The 18,354-nt window shown below is 45.7% G+C and overlaps 1 protein-coding gene and 1 non-coding gene across 6 annotated transcripts in view; both read right to left on the reverse strand.

Moving 5' to 3' along the window:
* Kcng2 (potassium voltage-gated channel modifier subfamily G member 2) overlaps nucleotides 1–18,354 on the reverse strand; it is an 80,689-nt gene that overhangs the window by 35,562 nt on the left and 26,773 nt on the right. For 3 of the 5 annotated variants that reach the window (XM_004861911.4, XM_087190933.1, XM_004861910.4), the window contains exon 2: nucleotides 5,092–5,204. The gene's annotated coding sequence lies outside the window, so the exon portion shown is untranslated. Of the gene's footprint in view, nucleotides 1–5,091; nucleotides 5,205–9,386; nucleotides 9,453–13,999; nucleotides 14,096–18,354 lie in introns of all 5 variants that reach the window. The other 2 variants (XM_021242175.2, XM_087190943.1) reach the window with 1 other exon arrangement.
* On the reverse strand, nucleotides 10,592–10,695 carry LOC147830000 (small nucleolar RNA U13). The gene has a single exon (XR_015445039.1). It is a non-coding gene; the product is annotated as a small nucleolar RNA U13 (small nucleolar RNA).

Below are 18,354 nucleotides of genomic sequence, written 5' to 3' on the forward strand. Positions count from 1 at the left end.
AAGCTGAGGGAACAGACATGAATGGCCACAGAGGACAGAGGATACAGACTTTACCAAATTAGTCCAGGAATGTTACTAAACAAACACACATCAATAACTACAACAATTCCCAATAGGGGATGAGATTGGATGTCCAGAACTGCCATGTGTAATATTAAAAATGTCCAGTTTTCAACCAAAAAATTTTAAGATGTACAATGGATAAAAAAAGTAGCCCACATGCAGGAAAAGGGCAACTAGTTCCAACTGTCCCTATGGAAGCCCAGACATGGAACTCGTTAGACAAAGACTTTATTTACACAGACAATAATAAATATGCTCAAAAGGCTAAAGGAAATGATGAGAAAGATGTCTCACCACATAAAATGATGAAGAGACAGTTATGAAAAGGGAACAACGGAGATTCTGGAGTTGGAAACTGTAAGAATGGAAGGAGAAATCTGCTAGTGGGTACCCACAGCAGATCTGGGTAGGCACTGAACATGGGTCATCTGAGAGCTGCCCATCTGAGGGGCAGAAAGGAAAGAACTAAAGAAAAGGATCTATGCGTTGCCATCAAGTGTGCTCACTTTTGCCTGAGAATCCCAACAAGGAGAGGAGAGAGAAGAGGGAAAGAACTATTCAAAGAAATAATGATCAACAATACCTAAATTTGATGAAAAACATTCATATATACACCCAAGAAGCTCTACAAATGCCAAGTCAGATAAATTCAGAGAGACTCACATTGAGATGCACACAAATCATCCAAAGACAAAGACCATAAGAGTTTCAAAAGCAGAGCGAGAAGCTACTTGTGTATGAGGGATCCTCAGTAAGATAAATGATCAGTGTTTCATCAGAAACCACAGGCCCAGCAGGTGTGGAATGGCACTCGAACTCTAGTGAAATACCACCTCACATCCACTTGTTTGGTTAGAATCAAACAAATGTGAAAAACAAGTTTTGGAGGAGATGTGGGGAAATCAGAATCCCTGCACGTGGCTGGTGGGAATGTAAAACAGTGGTCACTAGTGTAACTAGTTTGGTGGTTAAACTAGTTACCATGTGACCCAGCAGTTTCACTCCCAGGTATATACCCGAAAGAAATGAAAACATATGTCCACACAAAAACCTGTATATAAATGTTCACAGCAGCATAATTCAAAATAGTCAAAAGAAGAAAAGAACCCAAATTCTATCAACTAGTGAATGGATAAACAAAGTCTGGTATATCCATACACTGCAATATTATTCAGCCATGAAAAGGTAGTAAGTTCTACTACCATATAGATAACCCTAGACAACATTATGCTAAGTGAAAAAAGCCAGGCAAAAAGGATCAATATAGGATGAATCCATTTATATGAAATGTCCACAGTAAGGAAATTCTTAGAGAAAGAAAGGTCATAAGTTGCCGAAGGATGGGAGGAGGGATAACAGAAAATAATTGCTTAAATAGGTATAGGGTACTGAAAATGTTCTGGAGTTAGTGGTGATGGTTGCAGAACATTTTTATCATATTAAAACTCACTGAATTATACACCTTAAAATGATTAAAGTGGCAAATATGTGAGTTTATCTGAATTTTTAAAAATTTAAAATATTCTGAGTGAGTAGGTCTGTGGGCAGAGTCCAGTAATCATCCAAGTGATTCTGCCTAATACGCTAAATTTTGAATACACTATATTTTGAAAACCATTGCCTTTGATTGTCAACACGAAGACCTTTAGTTGTTGCTGTTAACAACTTTATATGCCAACTGCTGCCAAGAAAGGCCTAAACTCATCGCCAGGGCGACTCGGTCACCATGAACCACCTATACCAATGTAAGTGTGTTCAGTCTGTGGCTCAGAGAGAGCCCAGCTCACACAAGAGTGGGATTCCCCTGATGCTGAGGGGGAGAAAAGCCAGAGTCAAAAAAGAAGGAGGGAGGGGAGGGAAAAACCAACAATGTGTCAATAGCAAGCACTCGAGCAGGTTTTCAATAGCATGGCCTAGATCTGCTGTCTGCCTGAGCTGTGGGATCCCAGCACTGCCTGTCAGGACCTGTATGTAGAAGTTCATTTGAGTTTCCTCAAGATTTGGACAGTATAAAGGACACGCGGCAAGAAGAGCTTGCTATCGTGGCTTTCCTCATGAAGCCCTGCTCTGTATTCTCTTCTTTTACTTGGCCCAAGCTCACTTTGCAGAGCCAGTTTCTCCTTCATTGCTCACTTTTACTTTTAAAATAAACTTTGTCACTGCTTTTTGCTCATTTTGTTCAATTCTTTGTTTGAAACAGAAGAACTCGGACTATAACTCCAGAGGAGAGGTGAGCAGTCCAGAACCCAATAACGTTTATTTGGTGAGCTGCTTTTAGGTTAATATAACTGCAATGGCCTCCTCAGTTGTTCAAGCTGGAGTCCTTTCTTACTGCCCCTCACTCTCAACTCTGTCTACTGAATCTGCCCATGCCTTTCACTGATGTGTCCCGAAACCCCGTTTCTGTGATAAGAGTTAGGGACCTACTTGGCAGGTCAAGTAAATGAAGGTTCCCCTCTGCAGTCCCCATCTGCTGACATTATGACCGGGTATGGCCAGCTTCTTGTGGAAGCCTGGAACATGGGGAGCTGACACCAGTGGGACAGAGCTAGCTTGGCAGTGTCCAGCCCTGTGCCTGCCCCATAGCAGGATTCGGGTGGAATCGGTCAGCACTGACAAGACGTGCAGAAATGACCCATGTAACAGCCCAGAGGAAATGATAAAAATCCTGCGGGACACAAGCTGAGCCCTGCACCAGTAGTACCAGAAACAAAACCCAATACTCTACACCAGTGAGACAGTCAGGGACTTGATAGCTGCTTTTGCTAAAAAGCACCGACTCTTTACTTGGGCCTACAGATGCCTCATGGGTAATAAAAAGCAGGATAAAGCTTGGCATCTTGGCCTTCATTTTCTTTTTTTTCTTTTTTTGGCACCAGGGATCAAATTCAGGACCTTGTGCTTACAAGGCAGGCACGGCACCACAAAGCTAAATCACTGGGCCTTTGCCTTCATTTTCTATCTGTCTTCTTTACTTAGGGTAAACTCTGGGTCAGATCCCTGCTCAGTTCACCAGGCAGGTGTGTTAATCACTTAAGGAGTGTCTAAAACCCGGCTCATTAGCCTAATTTTACCTAAGCTGTTTCATCTGAGGACACCAAAATAAGAGTAAGTAATTTTGATTGGGGTCATTTAATAGCCAGCTTTCACAATATCCTGTTCCAAACCCCTAAAGTAGTACCTAGAAGGCTCCAGTCGTTCTAACCCTTGGACTCCAGGAAAACGAGTGATTCAAGACAGATTGCCCCACGATCAATCACCCCCTAAGTGAGAGTAATTACCCCATGATGGAAGCTGCCCCCTAAGCAGGAACAGTCAATTCGTGGAACTGGTTGCTCCCTCACGAGATAAGCATTCTTCTAGAGCTACCTTGGGGAGCCAGAGCAGGGATAATGACCAAGAAACCCTAGCCCACCCCACCAACTCCATTAAAGCCGCCCCCTTCGGTGCTGTGTCCTCTTCAAGCAGAAGCCCCTTCTCCAAACTCTTCTTTCTCAATGAAAGCTTTTGCCTGTGAGTTCGTGTTCTTTGCCTCGGGTTTAATTTCTATTATCAAGGAGATAAAAGTTCCCTTTTGTCTAGTATCACCGGGACCTGAAGGCCTGGGAGTTATCCTCTACTGCTAACTGGGTGGACAGCCAAAGACTGTCTTAATTTCCCTCAAATCCAGCTTTGGCCCCCTGCAGCGCCATGCTTGGCTTGGGGACAACACATGGTGAAATGCCAACCACAGATGTAAGCCATTCTATGAGGAACACGACCATCCCTTGTATCAAAATCCAAAGCGGTGCAAGGGACAGTCAGGGACAACAGCCCTGAGAGCAGTTGGTCCCCATTCCCTCAAAAGGATGCTGGGATTGGCCCCGAAGTCCTCCCTGAGCTGAGTGTGGTCCATGTGTGTGGGCCGTGCTTCCTTTCTTTGTTGATTAAAGTCTAAATCTCTCACATGCAATTAAACACATTCTGACAGTGCATGGGCTCTTTGGAAGGCTCTGATATCGCAGATATAAAGCAAAGATTAAGTTGGATACAAAATGTTCCTCAGGGAGCTGAGCGTTTCAGAGCTGGCATCCTTTGGCACTGCTGGAGATTAATGGCACATTATTGGATGTAACAATGCTGACATTATCCTCTCCCTGGGGCAGAGCACTTATGAAAAGGGAGAGAGCTTTCTTGAAACAGGCTATTAAATGGGAGCATAACTTGGAGGTAGTTAAATGTAACTTATGCACACTATGGTGCCGCCTCCCCCCAGCCCCAACCAGGTCTTCACAGGCTCTCTAAAGAGCTTCTTCTCAGGTCAGAACAGTGTCTGCAGTCAGACAAAACAGGCTTGAAAAAGTGATGGAAGTCTCAGATTCCACATTCGTGAGCTGGAGTTAGTAACTATTAATGATTCTCCACTCCACTCATGATGGTGCAGCCTGACAAGCCCATCCCAAGTTGAAAGCTGAAAATATCCTAAGTCAAAATGCCTTTGATACACCTAACCCATTGAGCATGGCAGTTTAGCATAGCTCAGCTTGAATGTACTCAGACACAGCTGGGTGTAGTGGTCCATATTTATAATCGCAGCTCTCTGGGAGACTGAGGCAGGAGGACTGCAAGTTCCAGCCTAACCTGGGCAACTTACCAGTAGTGATTTAGGAAGACCCAGTCTCAGAGTAAAAAATAAAAAGGACCGAGGTTGGAGTTCAGTGCAAAAGCCTTGGATTCAATCTCCATTACTGAAACAAAAAAAAAGTCCTCAGACCCTGGCATTGGTCTATAGTTGAACTAAATCATGTAGCACAGGTCTATTTTACTATAAAGTGTTAACTATATCGAAGAATCACAAAATTCATTGAGCATGTATTGAAAATGAGGAACAGAATGGTTGTATGGGTCAATATTAATAGTTAATGGATGTTAAAGTGTGGTTTTTGAGGCAGGAGATCAGGGCATGGCAGACTGCCTGGGGAGGTAGGCATGACCTGTCGATTACAGACCAGATTGGGTGCATTTAGGATGGTATGGACGTATACTGACCTGTTGATTACAAAATCCCAGGATACACTTGCAAAACAGTTCCCAAGGCCCTGCACATGGACTTCTTGCCAAAACTCCAGACCTGGATAGGATGGCCCAGACCTAAAGTCAGTCTGCGGAATGGGAGATACAAAAGACAGAGTCACCATTGAGCTCTCCAGTATGTGTTCTCACAGCAGCCTACTCTCTCCTATAGAGAGTGTACTTATTTTCCTACTTTTACTTGGCCTAAATGTGCTCTGCAGAGCCTGTTTCTTTAATAAAAAGTTGCTACCATTTACGCTTGTCTTTTTGTTGTTTTTTGAGACAAGGTTTTGCCACACAATTTAAGCTGATGTTGAACTCACTATGTAGCCAAGGCTGGCCTCAAACTTATGGAGACCCTCCTGCCTCAGCCTCCTGAATGCTAAGATTACAGGCATGTGCCATCACATCCAACTTTTTGTGCTTGTCTTGACCAAAACATTGGTCAAAAGAACCTAGAAATCACTTCTAGGTAACAGTTTCTGTAAAAAGTAGTGGTGAAGCTGAAACATCGAAAGTCAAACCAGCCTAAGTTGGGGACTGTGTATATGATACCTATGCTATGGAGCAATTGTGTAGGTTAGAGACAGCATAGACCCTTAAAACAATCTGGGCCCAGAAGGTCCTTGCTGGAGTTTGAATCTGGACAGTCTCTAAAGGCTTGACGTTGAAGGCTTAGTCTCCAGCTGGTGGCGCTATTGGGAGGTGGTGGAGCCGTAGAAGGTGGGGCCTGCCCCAGGAAGTCCCCTCTCTCAGTATTTCCCCCCCTCCCTCTCCACCTCCTCCCTGCCCTGACGAGAGTCATTTTGCTCAAGCATTGCTCCCTGCCATTTGGCTCTGCCTGAGACAGCTTGGTGCTGCTGACCCCTTGATTCTGGACTTCTGGTTTCCAGAACTTGAGGAGATAACCTGCTCTTGTTTTAAGCATCTGAGTTTGTGGCACTTCGTTGTGGCAGTCCTGAGACACCAACATAAGATTAGGGCGATGACAACACTTCCTTCCAAGCAGAAACGAGATGGGATCAGCATGTGTCCCTTGCTTGCACAGCAGCAGAAAATAGGAGACCAGCTGATTGTGTCCCTCTGCCAGCCAGCCCCTCTGAGCCCTCTCTATGATCCTGGCTGCATTTTCACCGTGAAGATACCGTGGATTGATGCATGTGACCCCCAAACACAGCACTCTCTCTATGAAGTTCTGAGGTTCCGTTTGCCCAGGGCCCCTTCCTGGAGAAAGTCAAACAGCTCAAGGAAAACTCCTTTATTTATTTAAATCTGGCTGAACATGAAGATAAACCAAGTGGCTCTGGGACCCCTCTCAAGCACTTTGCATCAGACTGCAGTTTAGCTGTGAGCCTGCCCCCTTGGAGCCTGGCGCAGGCCATGTACCTTGTCCCCTGTTCCCCAGAAGCAGCTGGTGGAGAGGAAGCACGGCAAGTGGGTTTCTCTGCATAGGACTGTGGGTTGGCAGAAGGGGAGAAAGCCTTCAGCACCCTGTCCTGATGGCTGGCCCCTGGTGAGGTAAAGAAGACAAGCTGCTGGAATTCACTAGTAGTAGCAGTTCTTTTTCCAAGGTGGAAAACTCAATCATCTTAAATTTTTTTTCAATCATCTTATTTTTATTAAAGGAAGCATCTGATGCCAAAAAGATGAAGATTATTTTACAGATTCAGAATTTTTGTAAGTGCATGAAATTTTCCTTTTACTATTATCATTACTATGCTAGTTCAAATACATTTCTCTGCAACTATTCTGATATAGCATCTCAGGATTATTGAGTCATCCCTAATGTATGGCTTTACCACTGACTTTGAAACTAAACACAATTAAAAATGACTAGGGGCTGGGGATTTAGCTCAGTGGCACTGTGCCTGCCTCACAAGCACAAGGTGCTGAGTTTGATCCCCAGTACCAGAAAAAAAAAGACTCAACTTGTGCAAGAATGGGATAAGAACAGTCCTCAGATGATGGTTAGGGGACATTCTGTTGAAATGTTTTTCTGATGCAGAAGTTATAAGTCAGAATCTCCAAAAAACAAGGGCAGAAGTATGATTAAGAAGCTGAAGCAGCGGAAGTCTCCCAGTCCTGAGCCTGAGTCCAGTAAGGCAAAGCAACTTTTCTCCAAAGTAAGTGTGGGTCACCAGAAATTCATTTAGTTACGCTTCAGAGACAGAGGCCTAAGACCCGTCCTTAATACACAGGCCATCTTGGCTATAGTTACATTCATTATGCCTGAGGTTTAATATCCACCCAAGTCCCAAGACGAAGAGCACACACACTGGCACAGTGATTGGCAAGAGCATACTGAGAAAGCAAAGGCCATGCAAGTGCAGCTCTGTGGGAAGTTTTCCTCTACAGAGGCAGAGGGAATAGTGCTGCTAAAAGGGTCAGCTGAGTGAGAACGGTCACAGGAACATTCTTCCCTCCACTTAGCCCCCGCCACCTTGTTTTAAACTATACATATTAGGAAAATTGAGGATTTTTTTAAACATTGTGATTTAGTACTGCTCTGTTTCTTCTTGATGCTTATTCTGATGTATTGGCCTGGATGCCTGTGGTATCATTAAAGAATCCCATCCATCCCAGTTCATTAACCGATTAATTTCTCAATGCTTCATATCTGAGTGGCTTCGAGGCGAGCAGGCACATCAGGAACACCAGAGGTGCTGGTGCCTCCTCCACCTTCTTGATATGGTCTGCCAAGGACCGAGAACCTGTCATGTGCTGGCACCCATGGGCCACCATAGACTGCAGTGCACGTGTCCCCTGCAGTGCCGAAGTGAGCCTGAAGCCTCTGGACTGTGGTCCCCTCTCCACATGGCCTAATACTTACAATTCTAAATGAAAAGTCCTGGAATCTCCCCATGTGCTTATGCGGGGGCACCAGCATGCATAAACAATGTCTCCCTTTATATGGGCATTGGCACCTGTTGACTCATGTGATCAGGAAGCAGAGGCTGCCAGGCTCAACATGAACCCTGGACCCTGTTCACTGAGCTTAAGTTAAGAGAACTCAGGGTGGCTTCAAGACCAGGGGTTCTCAACTACTGCCATCCCCAGCCTCCTATGGGATACATGGTGATATCCAGGTACCCCTACAGCTGTCACAACTGGCATGCTTCTGGCGCTGAGTGGTGGAGTCAGTGAAGCTGGTCACATGGCTGTGAGCAAAAAGCATCCAACCCAAAGTATCCACAGTGCCAAGGTCCAGAATGGGGTCAGCGTCACCAAGGAAACAGCTGTACAGGGAAGAAATGATCAAGGCTGGGCATAAAATCAGGTGCTGCAAGGACACACCATGCACCAAGTCATGCCAGCCCAAGGCAGAGGCACAGAGAACAAGTGGGTCTATGCTCAGGAGTCAACTGATGAAGGATTTAGAGAATTCTTCATGACAAGATGTTAGCAGAGGATATTCAGTCAATTAAAAGTCTAATCAGGGCTCCCTGCCTGTTTGGCTTAGTGTCTCACTCATTTGGCTCATGGTGAATGAGGCAATGTGTCAGGCCTCTCAGAGAGCTGTTCAAGTCTCCTGCTGGTGCTGCCTGTTTTTCCAGGCGCATACTTTGCTTCACCACAGAAACCCTTAACTCTGGGCTGAGCTAGGTACTAAGAACCAACAATTGAAGCAGAGCCAAAAGACAACAAGGGAAAGTAGTCTGAATAAGGTGTGCTTTCTTCAACCAATCAACTCCTGAGTGGCTGTAGCTGAGAACTGAAGATAAACTGTGTGATCTCATGACTACCAAGAGGTCATGGGTTAATATTTCTGAGCCACTATATTCTTTTAAATTTTCATCCTATCAATAAAATAATTATCCATGGGTTAAAGAGCCAAAGCTAAATAATTTTAAATAAAATATGACTCAGGAGATGTTTGTTATAAAATAATATGGAACAATATTAGTATCATTTCCATAGTTTGTTAAACTCTGTGAGTTTCAGTTATTTCATTTTGAAGTGGATTTCTTTTCTATATGCCAAAGTGACAGAAGTTACAAAGGGTTCTAGTTTTCATATATACGTGAGTGCATAATGAACAAGGACTGAAACTTGATAATTAGATTCATTTTTAGCCATGTTGTTGAAAGACTGATAACCAATCTTCCATTATGATTTATGAGACATAATCTCCAAATCTATGACATATAGAAATCAGGCAATTAATAACTTTTATCCACAAAGCAAGTTACAGAATATATGTAGAGTTGCCGATAGATTCCTCCAAAAGCTTTAAAATCCAACTCTTCACGTTGAAATCCCTGCAGACTCACATGTATGTCAGCATTAACACAGAGATCCCTGGCGCTCATCATCCTGGTTCCCTCTACAGCAGTATCCTGCAAAACCAGAGAACAGTCTCACCAGCAGGACAGCCGACACACAGTCCTGACGCAGAACACCTGCCCCTCCAGGACCCTCCTGCCACCTCCACAGCTGTGCCCCGGCCCAGCCACCTCCTCATTCACCCGCACTCCCAACTCCTTCTCCAGTTCCTCTGTCCCGGTTATTTAGGGTCACTGTACAGGGGACTCCTGAAATTCATGAGGTTACATTCCTAGAGCACCCTCGAATTGTGAAAAACCGTGAATTTCAGATATGGCCAGAAAAATGCCTATAAACGCCTATTTTTATAGTTTAAATCCTAAATATGCTATGTCTCCTGCAGTTATGTAATTTATTTTTTTATTTTTTTATTTTATTTTTTGGTACCAGGGATCGAACTTAGGTCCTTGTGCTTGCGCACCAGGCGGCGAAATCACTGAGCTAAATCTCCAGCCCTGTTATGTAATTTAATTTAATAAAATACTGTATTAATAAAGCCTTAGAAGTTGCAGGGCATTTTGGTGGCATCTTAGGGATCTTAGGGCTTTAAGAAGAACAAAACCGAGAACACCTGAGATGGCTACAGGTGGCATATCAACCTGTTATGATGCGGGAAAGCTGGTGCAGCTGCCAGAGATGTGTTACAGGGCAGCAGCCAATCAGCAGGAGAGATAACTGAATAGCGCTCTCAGATTGGCTATTTACAAACCTCGCGTCAAAAAAACAATTGCGGAGCATATGTTTAGTTTCTTCCAAATTAGGAGGTGGGGGTGGGGTCCGCGAAAAATTATTAGTTAGGTTCTAAGGAAAAATCTATGAATGACTGAGGCCTTGAACTCTGAACTGCAACTTCATGGGAGGATATTGTATAAATGGAACTGTATAGTAAGTAACTTTCGGGGACTGGCTTTTTCATTCACACACTTCCCAGTGATCACACAGGTTGTGGTTGTGTCAACACCTTTTTTGTTGTTGTTGATTAACACCTTTAGTGCAGGTGAGCTATAGTCGCCTAACCTTTCATGAGCTGAAGAATATTTTGGTGATTTCCAGTATTTGCTATTATGAATAAATCTGGTATAAACATTTCCATACAGGTTTTTCCCCTTTGGGTAGAGCGGAAGTTTTTATACATTGTTTTGGTTTTTTTCCTTGTCAGACAGGTAATGTGCTGACACCGCAATGTCTGGGGGGTGGCATATTTCACACATATGTCACAAACACTCGATCATCATGCTCTCACGTGAACCAAAGGATCAAGTTTTTGTATCTGACAAAAGTCTAATTTATGAGTTTTTCCTTTACTGAGTGGTCGCTTCATATTTAGGTGGTGCTGTTTTGTGGTACTGAGGATGGAACCCAGGGCCCTACACATGCTACACAAGTGCTCTACCACTGAGCTGCATCCTCAGCCCACATGTTCAATTTTTAAATCAACTGCAAATTGTTTTCCAGAGTGGTTGCACTGCTTTCCATTGCTACTGGCAATGCATAAGAGACCTAGCTTCGTGGTATCATCAGCAATGGATGTCACTATTTTTTTTTTTAATTTAGATGAACAGCAAACTCCTATTGGGTAATCTACCATTCTGACTTTCAGCTACCTGATTCATCTTGTATCCCTAGTGCAGTGAAACCTACCTACTGAGTTTTTCATTTAGCTTATTGTATTTTTCAGTTCTAAGATTTCCATTTGGCTTTTTATATCTTCTATTTCTTTGCAGAGACTATTTCTTCACATTCCCACCACTTTTATAGTTGGTCAATGTAGAATGTCTATAATGGCTGCTCTAAATCTCCATCCAGTAATTCTAGTGACATTGTCATCTTGGATTGGTATCTATTGATTGTCCCTTTTCATTCTGTTTGAAGCAGATCTTCCTGGTTCTTGGTATGATGACTAATTTTCCAGTGAAACTTGGACATTTGGTCCCCCTCAGACCTTCTGCTGTGTCTGGTTGCTGGCAGGTGAAGGCAGAAGTCCAGGTCCTGCCCTGAGCCTCTGGGGAGACTGAAGGGGTGGGCTCCTCTTACTGGTGGGTGGGGTTCCTGCTTGCAATAGTTCTTCACTGACTCCTACTTGGGGAAATCTTGTTCCCATTATCCACTGAGGTGGCTAGCATCAGGGGTGTGGCCTCATTATCCCTGAGCAGGGCGGGAAACCTGACTTCCTCAGGCCTCCTCTGTCTACATCCCTAGGGAAGGCAGGGGTGACTGCATACTCAAGAGTGGAGGCAGACATGCAGGCTTCCTGCAAGGGCCTGCCCTTGGCTCCAGCCAGAGGGAAGTTGGAACACCCAATTTCAGCAATGGACAGTGAGGGTGCTGGTTCCCCAACTCCTGTGCACCTGCCTGCATCATCTACTCAGTCACACGAGACACTTCCACTTAATCAGCTTTGTCTGTCGATGCAAACACATTCTGTGAAAGTTTGTTTCTTTTAGACTACTGTGGTCAAACAGATTTTGGTTTTGTTCTATAACTCATAGTTTGTGATTTCTCACTTCCCAAACACAGCACTAACAGCGTGGGTGTTGAAAGAAAACAACAATTAGAATCGCAACAAAAATTCCCAGAAACTGTAACAGTAAAATCAAACTGCAACAAGAAGGACTCATGGTTAGATCTTAAATTCTTACCTACAGAGCCTAAGAAACCCTAAAATACTGTGGCAGAGAAAAGTTAATAAAATATCCTTCCCTCCTTGTCAATTTTTAAGGAAATTCAGCTCCCAAGACTGGGGCAGGCCTGGAAGGGAAGCAGACAGGTCATCTTCCCCCACCTTTATATTCCAAACCACCTTCAGATCTGCCTGAAGACACGATGGGTTGGAGGAGATAACAGCTGGATGGGTCACACAGGGCAAGGCCATAGGCCATGATCTTTCTTTGTTTTGTTGATTTTTTATTTTTAATGTTTATTAGTACACGTTTGCTATACGTGACGATTACATTCATCATGGGGAGTTGGTTCACATACATCATCCTTCTTTGAAAACACTCATCTAACTATGTGAACCACTCTGAGAGTGGCCAGTGCTGTGCAAAAAGGCTTCCTACACCCAGTGGGGAGGCCCTGGACTGAATCAGAAGAAGCATAACTCAGTCTTGGCTGCCTCGTATGTACTTTGGGCCCTGCACGTCAACCTCTTGAGTCCACATGGGTAAACCAAGGTAGTAGACCTTAGGTTTCCTCCAGATGCAGACTTTTCTAAACAGCAGAGATGGGTGCACAGGAAGTGTAGGAGTTTGGAAAACAGCAAGAGAGTGGAAAGAAGATGGAAAGAAAAGGAAAAATGAAAAAGAGAGGCCTGCCAGGCAAGGAGGGATAGGTGAGGAAAGGCAAGTGAGGAAGGACAGGTGAGGAAGGATAGGAAGGGCAGAAGAGCATGGTGAGGGGCAGGGAAGAGATCTAGGAAGGAGAGGGAGGTGGCATGGACGACAGGAAGCTTGTGGACACCATCCTGCTAGAGATGCTAAGCACCGGAAAGAGGCCTGTTGGTGGGCACTTCAGTTGCCTGCCCAGCCCTTTTCAAATATTTGTTCCTGATGTGGAGTTCCTATCACTCCAGCAGCAGGTAGAGGCAACAGTGGAGGGGGTAGGCCCCTCTAGGAGGAGGATATCTGCTCCAAGCTTCCATGCTCCAAAAAAGCATCCAGAATTATAAGACAATCATCTTCCACAGGAAGTGGCCAGGTAGGGTAGGATGGGGACATGTGTACAAGTTATGATCCATCATGCTGCACTCTGTTAAGTGTGCAACAAACTCTTTATGCATGAAACTTTTTGTGATTTCTCACAAAGCACCCAGGAATTGTCCTGGGGGAACCCATGATCAGAAGGAAGTCCATCCTTTAGTTCTTTACCCCATTATGTTAGCTTTCTGTCACTGTGATGTAATAGCTGAGTGAAGCCAATTTAAATAAGGAAAAATTTATTTTGGCTCACAGTTTCAGAGGCTCCAGTCCATGATCAGCCAGTTCCATTGCTTTCAGGCCTGGGGTGAGGCAGAACAATCATAGTGGCAGGGCTTGGCAGAGAAAATCTGCTCACTTCATGGTAGCAAAGAAGCAGAGACAGGGAGAAGAAGGACCAGGAACAAGATATATCCTACCAGGTTATGCCCTAGTGACCTACTTCCTCTGACTAGGCCCCACCTCTTAACAGCCCATTTGTCTATGAACTCATTAATGAATTAATTCCTAGATGAGGTCATTGCCCTGATGATCCATTCACCTCCCAAAAGCCCCACCTCTGAACATCTGGGCCTTCTGGGGGAATGGTTTTATATTCAAACCATAATGCCCACATTGTAATTTTCTTCATATTTTAACACTACCTCTCAATTATCTAGCCTAGGGAATGAGTGCCTTTGCAGGTACCTATGCTTTACAACACTCTAAATGAGATGGTTTAATTTAAAGACAATCTTCCAGTTTTCTCTATGGACTGTAAGCCCTCATTGGCAACATATTCCTTTTTTTTTTTTTTCTTTTTTTGTGCAGGGGATCGAACTCGGGACCTGGCGCTAAATCCCCGGGCCAGGCAACATATTCCTTACCCTCAATCAGGTTCCCTGAGGTGGGGAGGCTCATCCCAGTTGGCCCTTTTCCAATGGTGCTATTTTGTAAGAGCTCTGGCAATGCTTCTCAAACTCCTGAAATGATATGGCAAAGTCTGCATTTAGACTGTGGCTGGCCATGTGCCTCTTAGAGAAGCCAACAAGCATACTCTATCTCCTACTAACACATGAGTAATCACTGGGTTGCACCAGTAGCCACCTGGGTTGCACCAGGGCTCTGGGACTCTCTAAAATTACTCATGCTTATGTGGACCCCCTGGTCCCCACGTAGGAGCTCCTGTTTCAGGGGGACATTTTATATTTATCCCACCCACCAGCTAACTGCATCACTGTGGCCTGTGCCTTTCTCACAACAACATCCTTATCCTCTGCAAAAGTGGTCTCCAAGCACAAGGTTCTGACAAGACAAATGGAAGCATAATGGCTTTCCAGAATTGGTTCCTGCTCCTTATCTCTCTGTTTCTTAACAACTAAGACAGAAATTCAGGAATATCATAGCAGAGAACAGAAGAACTATTTCCTCCAGCCAGACTCATGCCTAGTCTTCCTGATTGCCTTTCATCTTTCCTGTTTTGGGGAAAGGGACCTTTCTGGGGGCTGCACTGCACTGTGTTCTGGATCCCACCTTCCCGGGGTAGGTCCTCTGGAACATTCCCCCAATCAGCCTTCTTGCTGCCTTTCTACCACACTCCTCTCCCTCCCTGCCTCTCTCTTCTCTGTAGATAAACAGAAGCTCAGAACACTGTGGCCCCATCAACACAGACCTGTGTCTCATCCCTCTGAGCCAAAGGAGAGCTTCTACCTTCTCCTGCTCTCACTGAGCTCCATGACCTCCCATACTGCCTCATGGCCCATGGCCTGTCTCCTCAATCCAAGGGTCCTATCTACACTCAGTCCTTCTTAATGCACATACAGAGCACCTGTCTGGAACCCTCTCTGGGTGTCCTCTGCTGTTCCATCCATCCTGCTCCTCCTCACTCCCTGTCCTCAGGGTGCCTCTCTCTTCTCTCCTATAGACCTACTTGCTTCTGCCTGCCCCCGCACCTCTCTGGTCAATGTCTTGAATGCCAAGTTCAATGTGTCCGGACTGACAGGTCCTTTCCTCCCCTGAGACGAACAGGTTCTCAAGACTCCTCACTGTCTTCCCATAATGGCTGTGGTTCCTGTGGGCAGTACCAAGTGTCATTATTTGGGGTCCACTCCGCCCAGGTGACTCAATGGTCACCTATCATCAGGAAATATCTCACACAGAACACCTCATCAGATGATACTTCCTACCTAATCTGTCTGTGTCACGGTACCTTCTTGGACAGATGCTCCCTAGGATTGATAATGAACTAACTAGTAGAAAATCTGCCTCTGGCTCTTCCACTGCACTCTGTGGGGGTTCTGCTCCCCATCCAGTCAGAACTGCTGATAAGTGGATCTGCCCCACATAGAATGTGTGACCCATGTGCCTACGCAGCCCCGGGACTCTCGGGGGTGACTGCTTCAGCCAGGATCCCCACCACAGGACCTCTTGTGCACTTTAGAGCTGACTTCCATCCACATGGCAGCAGAGCATAGCTGCATTTACACACCTACCCTACCCTCTGTGCAGACCAGGTTACCCTGAGCAACAGCTGCCCCAGAGGACTAAGTAAGTGGTGTCAAGGAACCACACACAGCAGGCACAGCCTAGAGACAGTGGAAGGCCTGAGGTACCCAGGCACCACTGGCATGTCCTGCCCTGGACTCCAGCTCTCTGGTGCCAGAAAGCTGCAGGGCTGCGTCCCAGCCTTCTACTGGACCCTGCCAGGCTGCTGGCTCCTTGCCTCAGAAGAGCACTCTGCCTGCATGGCTGCAGCTGTTGGGCTGCCACATCAGTACCAAAATCAAGCAGAGGCTGCATTTGTCCTCTGGAATTTTCAAGAGTCTACTTTGAAGGAAAGAGAACATTTTTCTTCAATACAACTTTGTTTTTCTACAAATACAGAAATCACAAAATATTCTCCTAATACTGTAACATCAGGAAGGTCTTACACTGCAGTGACTCTCTTGCATGTGTGAAGTGTGCTGTGAAGCTACTCACTCTCTCCTCTGCCTCTCAGGAGGCAGCCTTCATAAACCAGTCTCCCATGCAGAAAGCCATGAGCAGGTCTGGCGGCTGCTGAGCCAAGGCAGGCCCTTTAGATACAAACTGGGGACTCAAGTCTCTGAATGCACCATGACTTCATGACTGTGTTTCAGAAATAAGAATTTTGCCACCCTACAAGGACCACAAGACTTCACAGAACTGACCAAGTGCAAATAGGCTGAGTCAAGACAACAGTCTTGAGGTTGCTGCCAACTCCAAGTAACCAAATCTCCTGAGAAGCATGGGCCACATGTGATGCAGGATGAAGGGACAGACGCTTCACTTGGATACCAGGGAGTGACATGTGCGTGCGCACACACAGATACACGGACACATGGACACATACACATGCACACACTGACGCAGACCCACATGCACACAGAAACATATGCACATGTTCATGTGCACACATATGCCCCTGCATGTACTTTAGTACCTCTGCATGCCTGCATGTCTAAGGGTTTTAAGAATATCATGTCCTAATATAATTCTAACTGCTAATTCTGTTCTAACACACAGGAAGAGAATTATAATTAGTACATTTGTATGCAAATGTACTGTTCATGCCATTTTTTTTTCCTGTGAAGTAGTTATTTACAGCAGCGTTTTTGCTCCAGAGCCCAGAGAAGAGACTTGGGTCCAGCCCACGGCACTATATTTTGAAGAGTTGCGGGTAACAGGGGGTGGGGGTAGGGGTGGGGTAGAGGGTGGCTGCAGCACATGGTTCGAGGACCACGACCCAGGGAGGGTCCAACAGTCCCTCTTCTCCCTCTTGGTCCCAGCCCACCCTGAGTACGTTCCTCCGCTTTGGACCCTGGGTACCTCTCCTCTTGCCATGAACGAAAAGCTCCTGGTGGTCCTGAACAATCCTTAAGGCCTCACATCTGAGAGCCACAGAGGCCAGAGGCCAGAGCCTTGCTGGGGCAGGATGGCCATTGACCGTAGATGCTGTCCACCTCGGCACTGTCCAGCGACCAGGACATTCGGACGTAGGGACTCTGACCCTTCCAGGAGAAAGTGAGGATTTGGGTTGAAATTCTCATCATGTCCTTAGTGGTCAGGTCCACTCTGCTCATCAGTGGGAGCAGGGAGTGTGTCCCCACAAGACAAGCATCCTTGCACCAGAAAGGTGCCTAGGCTGAACACAAGGACCAGGCACCAAGGGTCAGGGGCCACCTCTAGGTCAGGGTAGATGTCCACTGAGGGCCAGGTGTGGCCTGAACTGGCCACCAGACTCTGCCAAGCTCCAACCCAGAGGACTCTCTGCTGTGGTTGGGGCCCTGTCCCTGGATCAAAGCAGGACCTTCCTATCCACAGAGGCCAGAGTGCTCACTCTGGGAGGGGCTGGCTAACTTCCTCACAGGCAGCCAGGACCAAAACTCAGCCACTGTTCGGAAAGTGAGAAGAACCCAAAACATTTTTCCAGATAATTAAATTTGACTTTTTAATCATTACAATTCTTAAATGGTGGTTTCTTTTTCAAGTCAGTTTTATTGAGCAAGTGATCAATCATCTCTGCACCTTCAGCAGCATGTAATCTAATTTAACCTTCGGGCTTAGTCGAGTGCCTCCTCGTGAAGCGCCATACCGTGCTGTTGCGGGCAGATGTGGGTGACAACACTGACCTACAGGGATCGGACCTGTTCGCTCAGAGGAGCCACAGCATCAGCCTGGTTTCTAAGTAGGACTGCTCTCTCTCCCGCTCTGTCCTCAAAGCAGCCACCTCCCACCAATGCCTCCTGCTCCAGAAATCCCTTTTTACTTTGGTGCCCAGCACTCCTGGACTTGCTACAGCCACACATTCTCCCCTTATGTTCCTGTACCCCACACCGAGTACCTGGCCAGCTTGACTCCTTCCTCCTCTACCAGGCTCAGGACAGACCAAGGGACAAAGCCCCAAGAGTTGAAAATGATCTTGCACACCTGAGACTTCCTTTGAGGCATCTTTTCCTGCAGATGCCCTTCCACATGTTCCAAACAAGAATGATCCTGACACACGGAGGGCAAGACTATGTCTCTCTCCAAGGACAGAGGCACAAGGACATTTCTGGAAGGGAGGTCATCCCCAGGTTGACAGTACACAGGCGTGGTCATGGAGTGTCGGGTGATGTTTACTTTCTTATTTATGTTACTCTCTCCTGCATTTTTCCTTTGTTTTTAAGAAAGGTACAAGTACTTTTAGTAGCTAGAAAAAAGAAAAAAAATTATTCTAATTTTA

The sequence above is a fragment of the Heterocephalus glaber genome, unplaced genomic scaffold (assembly GCF_053883595.1).
Source record: "Heterocephalus glaber isolate CG9 unplaced genomic scaffold, H.glaber_assembly_v1.0 deba00000331, whole genome shotgun sequence".
NCBI classification, from domain to species: domain Eukaryota; kingdom Metazoa; phylum Chordata; class Mammalia; order Rodentia; family Bathyergidae; genus Heterocephalus; species Heterocephalus glaber.